An 18,676-nucleotide genomic window follows, 5' to 3' on the forward strand; every position below is an offset into this window, starting at 1 on the left:
GACTTTAACTGTATATACTATCTGCTTTTCTGTAGGAACTAGTCTCTGAATATCTGCTTAACCACTCAACACTATCAGCCAGTGTGCGAGGTCCTTGCCAAGCCCTGGGAGGAAAAACAAAAAACAAAAAACAAAAAAAACTAAGAAAGCACAGTCCCAGTTTCTTGAGCCTTTTGATAAAAAAGGGAAGATGCTGCATCATGCCTTGGACACTTTTACATCACTTCTTTCCTTTGTAAAAGTATGATTTGGTAAACAAAATATTTGTTAGTGCCAACCTCCCCAGTCATACTGCAAATATCTCAAGTGGCAAATGGATATATTTTCTATAACTATGCTCATGTTGCCATTATACACACATCTTTGAAAAGGTAGTGAAGAATTAACATTCTATTAAATCATCTTCCTATGGATTTCCATTTAATTCAGTGTATAGTCTTTTATCTTTTTAAAATTTAAATTTAATTAATTAGAGGTGGAGTTCAGTGAATCAATCTGTTGTACATAACACCCAGTGCTCATTATGTCACATGCCCTCCTTATTGCCCATCACCCTGTTACCCCATCCCCTTCAGCAACCCTCAGAATTGGTTTCCTATGATTAAGAGTCTCAGGGTTTGTCTCCCTCTCTGATTTTATCTTGTTTTATTTTTCCCTCTCTTCCTCTATGTTCGTCTGTTTAGTTTCTTAAATTCCATATATGAGTGAAATCATATAATTGTCATTCTGACTTATTTTGCTTAGCATTAATACCCTCTAGTTCGATCCACATAATTGCAAATGGCAAGATTTCATTTTTTTATGGCTAAGTAATATTCCATTGTATCTTCTGTCTTCCTTCATCTGTTGATGGATATCCGGGCTCTTTCCATAGTTTGGCTGTTGTGCACACTACTGCTATAAACATTGGGATACAGGTGTTATTTTCTGGTTATCTTTTGAAGGGATGCAAAATAAATGAGATTTTTTTCAGCCAATATCCAACTCTTCCCTCTACTCCATCAGAGAATGTATTAGTTTCCTAGGGCTGCTGTAGCAAATTACCAAAAACAAGAGAAGTTTTTTCTGTCACAGTTCTGGACTTCAAAAGTCCAAAAGGAAGGTATTAGTTGTTGATTCTAGGGCAGAATCCATTGTTTGCCTCTTCTTTCTTCTGTTCATTACCAGCATTTTTTGGTGTTCTTTGACTTGTTAGCCACATGGCGCCAGTCTCTGCCTGCAACTTCGTCACCTTCTTCTCTATGTGGATGTCAAATCTCCACCCCACCCCCCACCCCCGCCTTTCTCTCTTTTATTTCCCTTCCAAGTTTTTATTTAAATTCCATTTAGTTAACATACAGTGTAACATTAGTACAGGTATAGAATTTTGTGATTCAATATTTACATATAATACCTGGTGCTCATCACAAGTGTCCTGCTTAATCCCTACCATCTATTTAACCCAGCCCCCACCCCTGCCCACCTCCCTTCTGGTAACCATCTGTTTGTTCTCTACAGTTAAGTGTCTGTTTCCTGGTTTGCCTCTTTTCCCCCCTCTATGTTCATTTGTTCTGTTTATTAAATTCTACATATAAGTGAAATTATATGGTATTTGTCTTTCTCTGACTTATTTAGCTTAGCATAATACTCCCTAGCCTCATCCATATCATTGCAAATGGCAAGATTTCATTCTTTTTCATGGCTGGGTAATATTCCTGTGTGTGTGTGTGTGTGTGTGTGTGTGTGTGTGTGTTATGTGTACACCACATCTTCTATAAAGATTCACCAGTGGATGGACATTTGGGGTCTTTCCATAATTTGGCTATTGTAGATAATGCTGCTATAAACATCGGGGAGCATGTATCCTTTCAAATCAGTATTTTTGTGACCTTTGGGTAAATATCTAGTAGTGCAATTGCTAGATCATAGGAAAGTTCTATATTTAACTTTTTTGAAAAAACTCCATACTATTTTTGAGAGTGGGCTGCAGCAGTTTGCATTCCCACCCCTACTTTTCTCTTATAAAGACACTTGTGATGGCATTTAGGGCCCAAGTATATAATCCAGGATTATGTCAAAATTCTTAATTTAATCACATCTGCAAAGACTCCTCTTTCCTATAAATTAAGAAAGATTTAAACCTAGTATCTATAATACTTCTCCTATAAGAAGTATTTCCCTGCCCTTTGATTTTGAGTTTGATCAAAAGACTATGCTTTGGACAGTGGATGGGACAAGAGCAGAGGTTTGAAATGTATTTGCATAACTGAATTTGGTTACTTGGGTTCATGTCTTTCAACATGAAGAGAGTAAGCCTCTAGTAGCAGCTTATTCATTATCTATTACTATATAATAAATTATCACAAAACTTAGTAGCTTAAAACAACAAACATTTATTACTGAATACTTTCTGAGGGTCAGGAATTTTGGAGAAGCTTAACTTGGTACTTCTGAATCTGTGTCTTCCATGGGGCTGGAGTCAAGATGTTGGCCATGTCTGTAATCATCTAAGGCTTGACTAGTGGATCCACTTTCAAAAAGCAAGATTGTTGCAAATGGCAAAATTTCATTCTTTTTTGTGGTGAATAAAATTCCATTATATATTTATGTACATATATAGTTCCATCCATGTCATTGCAAATGGCAAAATTTCATTCTTTTTTGTGGTGAATAAAATTCCATTATATATTTATGTACATATATAGCTCCATCCATGTCATTGCAAATGGCAAGATTTCATTCTTTTTCATGGCTGAGTGATACTCCAGTTTGTGTGTATGTGTGTGTGGGGGGGGTGGACACCACATCCTCCTTATCCATTCATCAGTCAAAGGACATTTGGGCTCTTTTTAGAATTTGGCTACTGTAGATAATGCTGCTATAAGTATTGGTGTACATGTATCCCTCTGAATTAGTATTTTTGTATTCTTTGGGCAAATATTTAGTAGTGCAATTGCTGGATTGTAGGGTACTTCTATTTTTAACTTTTTAAGGAAAACCTACTGTTTTCCAGAGTGGCTGCATCAGTTAGCATTCACCAAGAGTGCGAGAGAGGTCCCCTTTCTCCATATCCTTGCCAACACCTGTTGTTTCTTGTGTTGTTGATTTTAGCTATTCTGACAGGTGTGAAGTGATATCTCATTGTAGTTTTGGTTTGTATTTCCCTGATGATCAAATGGTGTTGGGAAAACTGGACAGCAACATGCAAAAGAATGAAACTGGACCATTTTCTTATACACAAAAATAAGTTGAAAATGGCTGAAAGACTTAAATGTGAGACAGGAAACCATCAAAATCCTAGAAAAGAACACAGGCAGTAACCTCTTTCACATCAGCCATAGCAACTTCTTACTAGATATGTCTCTGGAAGAAACAAAAAGAAAAATGAACTATTGGGACTTCATCAAAATAAAAATCTCCTGCACAGTGAAGGAAACAATCAGCAAAACTAAAAGGCAACTGATGGAATGGGAGAAGATATTTGCAAATGACATATCTGATAAAAGCTTAATTCCAAAATATATAGAGAACTTTTAAACTCAACACCCAAAAAAATGAATAATCCAATTAAAAATGGGCAGAAGATATGAATAGGCATTCTTTCAAAGAAGACATACAGATGTCCAACAGACACATGAAATGATGCTCAACATCACTGATAATGACTTTTTAAATAAAATTCCAAAAGAATGAGTCACAAAAGAAATAATTGATAATCTTAATTAAAATGAAGACTTCAAAACACATATATATACATATAAATTTCCCGATTACAGTAATTATAGTAGCATCCACATTTATATAACAAGATATAAAATGTATGTAATAGCACTGTGTATATAATAATTACATATTACATTTACATGCACATACACATCTCTTTGAAAACAAAGTTTCCAAATTAAATTTTTTAGGGGCTGGTTTATTAAGGCTGTTCACATAGATAGGCAAGGAAAGAATCAACAGAAGATTAGTATGCTATCATCTAATGACTGCATCTGTGATTAGCCTGCAGCCACAGTAACTAATTAAGAATCTAAGTGTTTTTTAAAAAATGCCATTCCACCCAGGGGTAATTTTTTTACCTAGACAAGATGAATACCAATACAGGAATATAACATTCTTTTGTCACACAAGGTCTCATAAAGTGGCTCAGCATACATTCTAACAGTAGATTCCTGCCTTACCTATGTCAACCCTCTAGACATTTTTTATTTTTTATTTTTAAAAAGATTTTATTCATTCATGAGAATACACAGAGAGGAGAGAGGGAAGCAGAGACACAGGCAGAGGGAGAAGCAGGCTCCATGCAGGGAGCCCGATGTGGGACTCGATCCCGGGACTCCAGGATCACACCCTGGGCTGCAGGCAGCACTAAACCGCTGAGCCACCAGGGGTGCCCCATTTTTTTGTTCTTTAGTTGAGATACAATCGGCATGCAGCGTTAGTTTCAGGCATACAACTATTCAATATTTATGTATATTACAAAATGAATCAATAAGTTTAGTTAACATCTATCACTAAACAGACTTTTTTTTCTTGTGAGGAGAAGTTATAAGATCTATTAGCAACTTTCAAATATATAATATAGCACTATTAACTATAGTAACTATGCTTTGCATTACATTCCCAGGATTTATTGATTTTATAATGGAAATTTTGTACCTTTTGACTACCTTCACCCCCACCCTACCGCCTGCTCTGTGACAAGCAAAGCACGCTGGAGATACAATTGCTGCACTTTCAGGCAGCAGTCTGTAGACTGGAGGAGGCAGAAACAATTTTAATTGGACTGAGGACTGAAGCAACATAGAAAGTTTATGGGAAAAGTAAAGAAAAGGGGAATAAAGTTATCTTAGTAATAACGATAATATAATTGACTTTTTAAACTTAACAAATGCTTTCTAAACAACTCAAAGATTCAGGTGTGGTTCTAGACCCTGAAGATCTGCAGATGAAAAAGTATTCCTATAGTACTTTCAGTCACAGTTTTCAATGTGTATTTCTGTAAAAGACACAAAGCTTAACTACCTATTTCTCCCTTTCATAGAAAGATCCTTTGAGTTCAGTACTATTAATGCTCCTTTACTACACTGAGATATAATATACAATGTCTTTCAAAGGAAAAAACAGAGGTATAAAGAGATTGAATACTTTGTCTAAAGTTACAGTTGCTGGGTGCTACAGTCAAAAATTATGCCTAGGAGATTTAAATCCAGAGCGCTTTTTCGTAACTGTAATGCTATAACTGCTTTCTTTTGGAATAGTTACATTACATATTTGTTATATAATGAGAATTTTTCAGTAGAGAAGCCAGTGTTTAAAGAAAGAGAATAATAGATAACTAAGTCAAAATTGAGTCTAAGAGGAGGTCGTGTGGAATAAAATCTCAAGAGCATTTTTAAAGTTGTTACTTTTAGAATATAAGAAGATATGTCTTTCTCCAAGACAGAAGAGAATGAGAAGATTGGCATATTTCTAGGAATTTTTGCTTCAGTATTGCCATATATTACATGTAAAGGTCATAAATAGTCTCTTTGTTCTTTACAATAATTTTGTATTAAAATAAAATCTTCTTTGTAGACATCCAGATGGCTAACAGACACATGAGAAGATGCTCAACATCACTCACCATCAGGTAAATACAAATCAAAGCTACAATGAGATACCACCTCACACCTATCAGAATGATTAAAAGTAACAACACAGGAAACAACAGGTATTGGCAAGGACATGGAGAAAGGAGGACCCTCTTGCACTGTTGGTTGGAATGCAAACTGATACAGCCACTCTAGAAAACAGTATGGAGTTTCCTCAACAAGTTAAAAATAGAACTACTCTATGATCCAGCAGTTGCACTACTAGGTATTTACCCAAAGGTATTTATACAAAAATACTGATTCAAAAGGATACATGCACTCTGATGTTTATCGTAGCATTATCAATAGCCAAATTATGGAAAAAGACCAAATGTCCATAGAATGATGAATGAATACAGAAGATGTGGTATATATTTATATAACACACACACACACACACAGAGATGAATATTACTCAGCCACGAAAAAGAATGAAATCTTGCCATTTGCAATGATGTAGATGGAGCTAGAGAGTATTAATATAAGTTAAATAAGTCAGAGAAAGAAAAATTCCATATTACAACACTCATGTGAAATTTAAGAAACAAAACAAACAAAATTGGGGGGGGGGGACAAAAGAAAGGCAAACCAGGAAACAGACTGTTAACTATAGAGAACAGACTGATGGTTACTGGAGAGGTGGGGCCCAAGGGGATGGGTTAAACAGGTGATGGGTACTAAGGAGGGTGCTTGTGATGAGCACTAGTGTGGCATATAAGTGATGAATTACTAAATTCTACACCTGAAACTAATATTGCACTGTATAGTAGCTAGCTGGAATTAAAATAAAAATTTAGAAAAGAAAAAGAAAAAGATTCTTCTTTGTAATCTTTGATAATACTTCCAAAGTCCATTTTATTCATAGGGTGACCACACACCCCAGTTTTCTGGGACCATTCTGGATTGTACCAGAATGGCAGCCTGTTGGCCAGCTTCCTCTTGCATTCTTAAAAGTGTTCTAGTGTGGGCAATAAATTTTTTGCTCACCCTATTTGTATTATGCTACTTAAATTTTTGGTTTGCATGGTATAGAGTTTTCCTATCTTTTTTATTTTTTAATTACTTTGAACATAACTCAAAAATACTTTTTAATGTCAAATATATTACTTGCTGCCATTCTTCAAACAATACTGAGATGTATGATGAAAAGCTTATTTCCTCTCCACTGTCATCACTAGAATCACCCATCTGAAGTAATTAATATTAGCAGTTTGATGAAAATATCCTTCTTGCTCAAGAAAACCTATGTATAAATGTAATGTGCATATAAGCATACAAAATTTACTCATATATATGCATATATAGGATATATGAAGATATTTTCCTTTACCATTTTTTAACAAAGGGTTCATAGTATACACCTTAATCTTCCTGTTATGTATTATTTATACTTTATATCGTGACTATCATTCCAATGGCCAAATATATCTAGAACGATTTTTCATAACTGTATTATAGTCCATATTCAGTGTCTTCTACAGTTTACTCAACAGTTTTCTTAATGATGGACAGTCAATATTTGCTCCTATAAACAATGCTACCATAAGCATCTTTGTGTGTGTATACATATACATATATATGTGCATATTATCCCTTTTGAGATGAATGCTTGCATTTCTGTAGAATTGTTTCTCTTCACTGAAATTTGCTGAAGAAAATGGTATATTCATTTTTTAAATGATTTATACTTTGACCAGCAAATAAGGGAGCCCATTTTGTCACATCCTTGCCAGCAACAGATGTCATCAGCCTTTAATATTTTTACCAATCTTGATATGCCAAAATCTGTGCCTCATTGTAGCTTGAATTTGCATTTCTATTACTATTAGAAAACTAGCATCATTTCATGTTGACAATTTGCATTTCCTTTTATATGAATAGCCTGTTCTTACCCATTCTTAGGTTGTTTGTCTTTTGATAATCAGTTTGTACACTTTACATAAGAAATATTTTTAAACTTTCTCCTTTATTTCAGTTGTATATCTTGTATAATGCAAGAGATATTTTTGTACAATTATTCTTTATTTCAGACTTTAATTCATATTTATTGTTAGATACTCATTATGTTTTTATGCTCCATTTCATTTGTTTTGTAATTTTGGTATATAAAAGATAATTCTTAAAAAGTATTTTCTAAAAACCTATTAAAATTCTATTCTTTCTCAATATAAATGGTAAACATATCTATTGACCATTCTGGAATGCAAAGAGGGATTTATTGCCTTTTTTACTTTCTCAGTCCTTTTGTAACCACGTGCTTTGCATATTATTAGTTTTTAGGGAAAACATGATATTGTTGTGTTTCTATATTTGTAATAACTATCTAGACATCACCAAACAGTTCAGTATTTAATAGTAGTTCGTTTTTGTAGCATCATATTGAAATATATTAATATCTTGTTTAGCTGGACTAATCTTGCAGTCACATTTTTGTTGTGGTTATTTTAGGTAAGGATGTTGTATCCTTACTGAGCTCTGTTGTATCCTTACTGAGCTCAATTTCCCTTGGCACATTGATTAAAATTTGCCTGTGTGTAGGATTGCGAATTCCTACTCTTGTTATTATAAATCTCAGTAGAGATTGGTCAATTGGAGGTAAAAATGGGTGAAAATTGGAGGGTAGCCTAATTTTATTTTCCTTTATTGTAAACCTTTTCTCTTTATTCTTCCAGGATGATGCTTCTTTGAAAAAATTCTTATGATATATACCAGTGCTTGTCTCTTATTATTGTTGACATAATCAACAGACTATATATATATATATATATATATATATATATATATAAAATATATATTTATATATATATAAAATACAGAAACAGATCTCTCTTCAATTCTAGAAGTTTTGCTTCTATTTCATCTGTTACTTTTTTTTCTTACAATATGCAGAGTTACATAAAGTCTTTGCCTTTTCTTTTGGGAGATCTTTATATGTGTGTCCATGTAATGATTACAACATAAAGTTGCTCTTCTTTTGTACACACATGTTATTATAATATAAGCCTTTATCTTCCTATCTGGTTGAGATAAACTCTCCTCATTTGCCATGTTATTTCTGAAAGTTCTCGTGGTATTATCTAAAGTGTACTCTAATAACTCCTCAGTTCTTCCACTTGATCTCCTCAACTTGCTGTCAAAATCTTCCTCTAGAGATGATAATATTCATGAATTCACCACTTTCTTGGGTAAAGCAGTTTCTCCAGTGACAACCAGTAATGTTTCCCCTCTAGCTGTGGAGAGGAATCATAGCCTTTTGTGTCAACACATTTTTCTGGCTCTTGGAACTCCAAACACTCCCATTGTAATGAACATTGTGTTCTCTTTCCATATCTTATCAATTCCTCTCCTTCTTCATTATTTAGTAGTCATGTGATTTCTGGGACTTAATCCACTCCCACTTCTGGACTGGACTTTAATTGGTCTAAGACTCAGATACAAAGTCAATAAGAGTTATCTGATCTTCCTTTCCAAAGTAATTGGCTCAAGTAACCAAGATCCAAAGCATTCAGGTCCTTGGTATTCTACTGGCATAACAAGTGTTTCATAGGTAATCTAATAAAAATATAGCTATTTCCTTGATTAATTAATTATAGACAACAGGGATCCCTGGGTGGCGCAGTGGTTTGGCGCCTGCCTTTGGCCCAGGGCGCGATCCTGGAGACCCGGGATCGAATCCCACATCGGGCTCCCAGTGCATGGAGCCTGCTTCTCCCTCTGCCTGTGTCTCTGCCTCTCTCTCTCTCTGTATGACTATCATAAATAAATAAATAAAATATTAAAAAAAATTATAGACAACAGAATGATCATTCCTCTGGATCTGAAAAAAAGCAATACACTATGGTTGCTACTGTCAAGCCACAGCATGAAGCCAAACGACATGCAGAGAAATGTAGGGTGTAAAGAACTATAAAAAAATGAAGCTGATAGATGAACAGATAAAAAAGATATGGTATACACACACACACACGTACACACACACTGGAATATTACTCAGCCACAAAAAGAATGAAATCCTGCCATTCTCCACAACATGGATTGACCTACAGAGTATTATGCTAAGTGAAATAGACAGAGGACCAATACCACATGATTTCCTTTATATATGGAAAACTAAAACAATAAAACAGAAAGATTCACAGATACAGTGTGTTTCCTGTATCTGTGAAATAGAGGTGGGTGGGCAGGTGAAATAGAGGTACAAACAGGATTAAGAGGTACAAACTTTCAATTATAAGATACTCATGGAACTATAATGTATACTACAGGAAATATAGTTAATAATATTATTATGACTTTGGTAATAGCTGGCAACTAGACTTACGGAGATCATTTCACAATGTATAAAAATATCTAATTACTATAATGTATACCTGAAACTAACAGGATATTTTCTGTCAATTATACTTAATTAAAAATAACCAATAAATACTCTTTAATGTTGCAGTTCATTTATGTTTAGTTTTCTACTACTTGTAAGTGAAAGCATACTAACTGATATAACTTCTTCAGCCTGAAGGACTTCATAACTAATAATCTGGACTCTGGCTTCTCTAAAAATAGTCCCCCTTCTGATGCAGCTACTCTACTAATGAAAATCTGTGGCTTACTCTTACTCTACCTTTGCACAGTCACCTTTAGCATTAGAAGAGCTCTCTAGAGTCCTCTTAACTGAGATTTTTAGAGCAACTATTTCTAGTTCCAAAGAGAGGAGGGAGTTCCTTCTCCTGTATTAAAAAAAAAGAAAGAAAAAGAAAAACACCCCCAAAACAGTCACATTTCTTATCCTCCCAGGCATGTCTTCTTCTTAGAATGATTGATAGTGCAAACAATACCCAACACAACAACAATCACCATCACCATTACACTCCATAATCCCAGACAAAGCAGATCACCATAGACTCACAACAGACTAAGTGAGAAAACTAATGATAGGCAGAGCTAGCATACAAACACAAGTTTGGCCCAGTTACAAAGCTTATGCTTTTTCTACTACACCAGGGTTGTCATCCATGTAATGTGAACTTAATTAAAAATCTTTAAACAACAAAGTTTAATAGAAGAGTTGAGAATATAACTTCTAGCCAAAAACCTAGAAAATATATTCTTTTCTCAATCCTAACCCCTATCCATATGATATAGCTTATAATCTTTTTGTTTGCTTATACATTAATTTATCTGCCTACTTAAAAAATTTACTGGATATACATATATAATATATGCATATTCATATTTATGCATGTATTATAAAGTGATAAATGCTTTAATAGTAGTCAAGATGAAATGCTATAAAAGATTACTTTTGAGTGGTCTTATGAATGAAGTATAACCTGAGCTTAATATTAAAAGGTAGTTAAATTTGAGTATGTGAATATTTGGGAAGAAAGACAGGGGAAATAAACAATTCCAGAATGAGAGAACACAGATCAATGGCACCATGATACAAAAATGTGGGGCTCCCCTGAGAAATAGTAAGTAATTTGGTTTGATTGTGGCGTAGAGAGTGTAAGGCACAATGTGGAGTGGTAATTAGGCTAGAAATGAAGACTTGGAGCAGTTAATGCTTTCTAAATGCCCAGATAAGGTATTAATCCTGCATTCAGCAGACAGTGAGTGGTAACCTGTGTAAAGTTGTTGCGCAGGAATATAGCATGATTTCAACTCTGCCTTATGGTGATCAGTACATGCTGGGGAAGTATTCACAGAGTATTCATGACTGTGATGCTTATCTACTTTGCCCAGGGATGCAAATTAGATGGTGAGTAGATGTAAATTATAAGAGAAAACCTGTATGAGGAGGTAGATATAATTCATATGAGAAACACAAAAGAATTAGAAGGAAGGCTGTAAGAATTCTGTCTCACTGGAAATGTATGACTGGGGTAAGTTCCACTAAAGATTCTGACTCCAATTTGGAAATATCTTATTAGGTACACAGGCATTCTTTATTTTGGAATAATCACTGTGAAACAAATGATACAGTAATCAACTCCAAATGTATAACCATGTCCTATATTTTCCATCAAAAAAGTAGGAGAAAAATATATGTATATAAGACAGTACATATATGCTCAACTATGTTTGTCTTGTCTAACATTCTGGATTTCTCTATTTCTGAGAATTCATCCTCAATAGAGGATGAATAGGTTTTAAGAAAACAGATACCGGGATCCCTGGGTGGCACAGCGGTTTGGCGCCTGCCTTTGGCCCAGGGCGTGATCCTGGAGACCCGGGATCGAATCCCACATCAGGCTCCCGGTGCATGGAGCCTGACTCTCCCTCTGCCTATGTCTCTGCCTCTCTCCCTTTCTCTCTCTGTGACTATCATAAATTAAAAAAAAAAAAAAAAAAGAAAGAAAACAGATACCGAGCATATGCAAAGACTAAAACAACACATCCTTATCAAATCCTATATCCTTGCCTTCCCTTTATCTAATGCCCTACTTTAGTAGGTTAACCAGGGGGGTGCAGAGTAGCTGAAATTTTTTGGCTTTAGTATTTTTTTTTTGTTATGACAATGAATATATATTAATTATGCTCTGGCATTCAAGAAATAGGAGATATTTGATAGCCAAAATGTGTTTCCTACCAATTGTTATCCTAAAATTCTAAGGTAAACTATAGAGTACTATTAATTAACAACTATAAATTATTAACCAAAGTTCTGAGGCTATCAAAGTGTAATAATGTTAATTTCCCAGTCCTTCCTATGACTGAGAGTAGCCCAAGTAAGGATCTAATTAAATATATTATCATTTTGCTTCTCATTTAACTTACATTCAAAAAACAGTATATTTTATATGTCTCCATGGTACATGAACAATAGCAGAAATAAAAAATTAAACGTTTAAAAAAAATTAAACGTTTTAACAATTAATATTAACAATCACTTACTATAGAGTACACCAGGAATAGAAACAAAGAGAATCAGTCCAAAAAATAACATTGAAAATGACTGTCTTATCAAATATGATATTTCAAAACTAATCTTTGACAAAGCAGGAAAGAATGCCCATTGGAAAAGACAGTCTCTTCAATAAATGGTGCTTGGAAAATTGGATGGCCACATGTAGAAGAATGAAATGGGACCATTTTCTTACACCATACACAAAGATAAAGTCAAAATGGATGAAAAGACCTAAATGTGAGACAGGAATTCATCAAAATCCTGGAGGAGAATTCTTGCTAGACTTGTCTCCAAAGGCAAGGGAAAGTAAAAATAAAGTAGTAGGACTTCATCAAGATAAAAATCTTCTGCACAACAAAGGAAACAGCCAACAAAACTAAAAAACTACAGGATGGGAGAAGATATTTGCAAATGACATACCAGATAAAGAGCTATAAAGAACTTATCAAACTCAACACCAAAAAACAAATAATCCAGTCAAGAAACAGGTAGAAACATGAACATTTATCCAAAGAAGACATACAAATGGCCAACAGACACATGAAAAAATGCTCAACATCATTCGGCATCAGGGAAATACAAATCAAAACCACAATGAAATATCACCTTACACCAGTGAGAATGGCTAAAATTAACAAGACAAGAAACAATATTGGCGAGGATGCAGAGAAAGAGGAACCCTCTTGGACTGCTGGCAGGAATGCAAGCTGGTGCAGCCACTCTGGAAAACACTATGGAGGTTCCTCAAGAAGTTAAAAATAGAGCTACCTTGTGACTCAGCAATTGCACTACTAGGTATTTACCCCAAAGATACAAATATGGTGATCTGAAGGGGCACCTGCACCCCAATATTCATAGCAGCAATGTTCACAATAGCCAAACTATGGAAAGAACCAAGAGGCTCTCTAACTATAGGAAATAAACTGAGGAGTGAAGGAGGGGAGGTGCGTGGGGGATGGGGTAATTGGGTGATGGGCATTAAGGAGGGCACATAATGTGATGACCACTGGGTATTATATGCAACTGATAAATCACTGAACACTACATCTGAAATTAAGCATGTACTTTATATGGGCTAATTGAGTTTAAATTTAAAAACTTAAAAAAAATCTTGAAAGTGCTTACGAAGTGCTTTTCATGCAAGAAAACTTGTGTTTGTGTTTCCACTTGTTAGTAAAAATACCTCTATAAAATTTCTTTGCTGAGGCTCAAAGTAAGAAAAGTCAAACAATCAGCAACATTCATTAAAAATACTTATAGTTCTGTGAATGCAGAACAAAGGAGGATACTACAAAAGGATAATGAATAAATCGTAGTTATTAAACCCATTCTTTATCTTGTGTGAAATTATATATGTATTGGATGCCTTTTTTGGAGGTGATCTATATTTTCTATTCATGGGAAGCCTCTCAGCATTATCAACACACCCTAGGTACATAACTTGCTATTTTCCTCGTTCGTGTTAATCAAAGTATGGTTATCTAAGATTGGAGATAAGAAACTATGTTCCAGGAATGGTATGACTCAGCAATTGGCATATTTCTCTAAATATCAATATTCAATATCAAATACGGGCACTGAAGTAGTCATTGAAACCTGATGGCATATCCACCTGTGGTTGGTATAGTGCCACAGATCAAAAAGTTATGCACATGCTACTCTGGGTGTGTAGGAATGCTACTATGAGATATATAGAAAAGTTTCATACATGACAGGCATTCTCTGTTTCTTCTAAATAGACCAAAATCCTACATGCAATGTAAAGAACACTGAAACAGAGGTGTGGATAGCTGGATCGGAACATTCCACTCTTGTTATTAAATAATTTCTCAGAAGTAATGAAAATCAGAAATTATGTAAGCCAAAGTACTAGTTTTATGATTTATAAAAGTGAGGCCCTATACCAGTTAATTGACTTAGCCAAAGTGCCAAACCCAAACTAGCAAAACTGGGACTCTGACCTTTTGGTCAGATAATAATAATTTATATATATATATAAATTTATAAATTATATAAATATATATAAATTTAAATAAATCTTTATTTCCAGACCAACAATCTCCCTATAACAGTATGCTGACATGATGTAGCTTCTCCTTGACTTACCTCATCTGTAAAATGAGTACACTGAACCTGTGCAGTGGTTTTCCAACACCCTGTTCCCTGTAATCCTGGGATTTATGAAATGACTCAGAGGCCACTGAAAATAGGCATAAGATAACACAGAACACTTAACGCTCAAGGCCTCACTGGAGTTCTGTGTAAGATTTATTTGAAGAAAAATTCATGGATAAATGAAAATTTGAAAACCAAGTTTTATTGACAATGCACTTCTAAGTTATAAATGCAAAATCATCATTTATACATTTGAATTTAATAAAATTTCACTCTCATAAATCAAGCAATTTAGAGCCATTTAAAATATTAAAGGTTTTTATTTGATTCTTTTCTTAAGGGTGTGAAATAGAAATTTAGAAGCCATTGTCACATAAATATTATTTCTAACATGAATAAGATTATAGAACCATCACTTGTTGAATGCTTACTAAATTCAGTGATTATTTCATCAGCCTTACATATATTAATTCATTTTATCCAAATAATAACCCAATGAAGTGTGGGCACTAATTTCTATCCTCATTTAGAAATAAGGAAACTAAGGTATAAAAAGGCTAAGTAATTTATCCAATGGCACATAGCTAGCAATTGGCAAATTTAGATTGAATATTCACATAGGGTCTATTGAACCATGACATAAATAGGTTCATTCTAAAGTTCTCACTGTTTAAACCCTATCTGTGATCTTTTATCTTTATAAACTACACTCTTAACCTCATAGTGCTCGACACCAATGATGGTCATTGATTTAATAACCTGCATAAATAATCACTATTAATAGAAAGCAACTGAGGCTCACATATAGTCATTACATGATCTACAACATCTATAATATCTTGATTAGACACTTGACCCAGATTTACCTTTATATGCATAAAACTGATTTTATTAAGCTTATATTGCCAAATCTAATATGACCTAGATCTGGATTCAAAACAAACTTAAAAATTACCAATATAGTAATGCTCACAAAATTGCTATTAAAGCATAGGGATATTAGAAACACCACTGTCCTCAAAGACAAAAGCCACAGACTTAACACAACTCTGGCCAGATATGAGTAAACCAAGTTTTTACAATAATAGGCACCTATAAAAAGAGAACTCTGAAAAGCTCTTCCTCCTTCACTAGGACAGACTTTGTAATCATGTTGTGGTGCTAGCATTCATCTCATTGACCCTACTTAGAGAAGTGTCTTTTTCTAACTGCTGGGGGCTATTTCAGTTCCACTACTCCTATGGAATCTTGCTTTAAGAACCATATGATGCTCTCAATAGATGCAGAAAAAGCATCTGACAAAGTACAACATCCACTGATGAAAAAAAAAAAAAAAACTCAAGTAAGTAGGGATAGAGAAAATATACCTCAACATCTTATAAGAAAAACCCACAGCTAATATCATCCTCAATGTTGAAGAACTGTGAGCTTTTCCTCTTTGATCAGGAACAAGACGGGGATGTCTACTCTTATTATTGTTACTTAATATAGTACTGGAAGACATAACTTCAGCAATCAGACCACAAAAAAAAAAAGAAAGAAAAAAGAAAAAAGAAAAAAAGAAAAGAAAAGGCATTGAAATCAGCAAGGAAGAAATAGAACTTTTACTATTTGCAGATGACATGATATTCTATGTAGGAAACCCAAAAGACTCCATCAAAACTTTGCTAGAACTGGTACAGGAATTCAGGATAGTCACGGGATACAAAAATCAAAGGACAGAAATCTGTTGCATTTCTATACACCAATAAAGAAGCAGCACCAATTGCACCAAAAGCTATATGATACCTAGGAATAAATATAACCAAAGAGGTAAAAGGTCTGTATTCTGAAAATTATAGAACACTGATGATAAAAATTGAAGATGACACAAAGAAATGGAAAAACACTCCACTCTATCAAAATGCCACTAGCATTTTTCACAGAGCTAAAACAAACAATCCTAAAATTTGTATGAAACCACAAAAGACCCCAAATAGCTAAAGCAATCTTGAAAGAGAAAAGCAAAGCTGGAGCCATCACAATTCTGGACTTCAAGTTATATTACAAAGCTGTAGTCATCAAGACAGTATAATACTGGCACAAAAACAGACACATAGATCAATGTGATCTATAGATAGAATAGAATAGAAAACCCAGAAATGAACCCACAACTATATAGTCAATTAATCTTTGACAAAGCAGGAAAGAATATCCAACATCCAAGAAAATAAGACAGTCTCTTCAATAAATGGTGGTCGGAAAACTAGACAACCACATGCAAAAGAATGAAATTGGAACTCTTTCTTATAACATACACAAAAATAAGTTCAAAATGGCTGGAAAACCTAAATTTGAGATAGGAAACCATCAAGATCCTAGAAAAGAACACAGGCAGTAGCCTCTTTGACATTGGCCATAGCAACTTCTTACTAGATATGTCTCTGGAGGCATATAAATATGCCTCTGGAGGAAACAAAATAAACTACTGGGACTTCATCAAAATAAAAAGCTACTGGGACTTCATCAAAATAAAAAGCTCCTGCACAGTAAAGGAAACAATCAACAAAACTAAAAAGCAACTTACGGAGTGGGAGAAGATATTTGCAAATGACATATCTGATAAAGGGTTAGTATCCAAAATATATAAAGAACTTATAAAACTCAACACTCAAAAATAAATAATTCAGTTAAAATATGGGCAGAAAACATGAATGGACATTTTTCCAAAGAAGACATCCAGATGGCTAATAAACACCTGAAAAGATGCTCAACATAACTCATCATCAGGGAAATACAAATCAAAACTACAATGGGATATCACCTTATACCTGTCAGAATTGCTGAAATTAACAACACAGGAAACAATAGGTGTTGGCAAGGATGCAGAAAAAGGGGAACCCTCTTGCACTTTTGGTGGGAATTCTAACTGGTTCAGCCACTCTGGAAATCATTATGGGGGTTCATCAAAAAAGTTAAAAATACAACTGCCTTGGGGTGCCTGGGTGGCTCAGTCATTTAAATGTTAACTCTTGATTTCAGCTCAGATCATGATCTCAAGGTCATGAGGTTGAGCCCCTCATCAGTCCTCATGCTTAGCATGTAGTCTACTTGAGATTCTCTTCCTCTCCCTTTTCCCCTTCCCCTACTCTCTCTAATACATACATACATACATACATACATACATACATACATACATAAATCTATCTTTAAAAAAATAGAACTCCCGGGGATCCCTGGGTGGCGCAGCGGTTTGGCGCCTGCCTTTGGCCCAGGGCGCGATCCTGGAGACCCGGGATCGAATCCCACGTCGGGCTCCTGGTGCATGGAGCCTGCTTCTCCCTCTGCCTGTGTCTCTGCCTCTCTTTCTCTCTGTGTGACTATCATAAATAAATAAAAAATTAAAAAAAAAAATCCTGTCCTTTAAAAAAAAAAAAAAAAATAGAACTCCCTGTGATCCAGCCATTGTACTACTAGGTTTTTACTCATATACAAAAATACTAATTCAAAGGGATACATGCATCATGATGCTTATGACAGCATTATCAACAATAGCCAAGTTATGGAAGAGCCCAAATGTCCACTGACTGATGAATGGATTAACAAGATGGGTATATATTTACAATGAAATATTACCCAGCCATAAAAAGAATGAAATCTTGCTATTTGCAGTGATATGGCTGGAGCCAGAGAGTCTACCTTTTCTTCAGCCCACTGAAATCTAATATAGTCAATTTAGTACTTGGCCCCTCATATTCTCTTATTGATAAAACTCTATGAGGCCTAAAGTTGAAAGTGATATATAAAGTTCAGGCAAGTAGTAAGGCAGTTAGAAAGTAGAGTTATGTATGCACACAGACAAATTCATATTTGGTTCATTTTTAATTGCTGACTATCATATGTGTAAGATAGTACATAATCATTACTGCCTATTAACCTTGAGATTGGTGAGTGATTAAAACTCCTAAAATGATCAATATGCATGCATTGGCAGGTTTGCAATCAGTTCTCCAGATCTGTGTAAAATCGCCAACTTCTGTTCCTTAAGAGCTCAAACATT

The 18,676-nt window shown here is 34.6% G+C and overlaps 2 protein-coding genes across 6 annotated transcripts in view; one reads left to right on the top strand and one right to left on the bottom strand.

The window, feature by feature from the left end:
• Window positions 1-18,676, top strand: part of ZC2HC1A (zinc finger C2HC-type containing 1A) — a 184,520-nt gene that overhangs the window by 67,789 nt on the left and 98,055 nt on the right. The window lies entirely within an intron of this gene.
• The window catches only part of IL7 (interleukin 7), a 45,981-nt gene that overhangs the window by 6,901 nt on the left and 20,404 nt on the right, over window positions 1-18,676 (bottom strand). The window lies entirely within an intron of this gene.

The sequence above is a fragment of the Canis lupus genome, chromosome 29 (assembly GCF_003254725.2).
Source record: "Canis lupus dingo isolate Sandy chromosome 29, ASM325472v2, whole genome shotgun sequence".
NCBI classification, from domain to species: domain Eukaryota; kingdom Metazoa; phylum Chordata; class Mammalia; order Carnivora; family Canidae; genus Canis; species Canis lupus.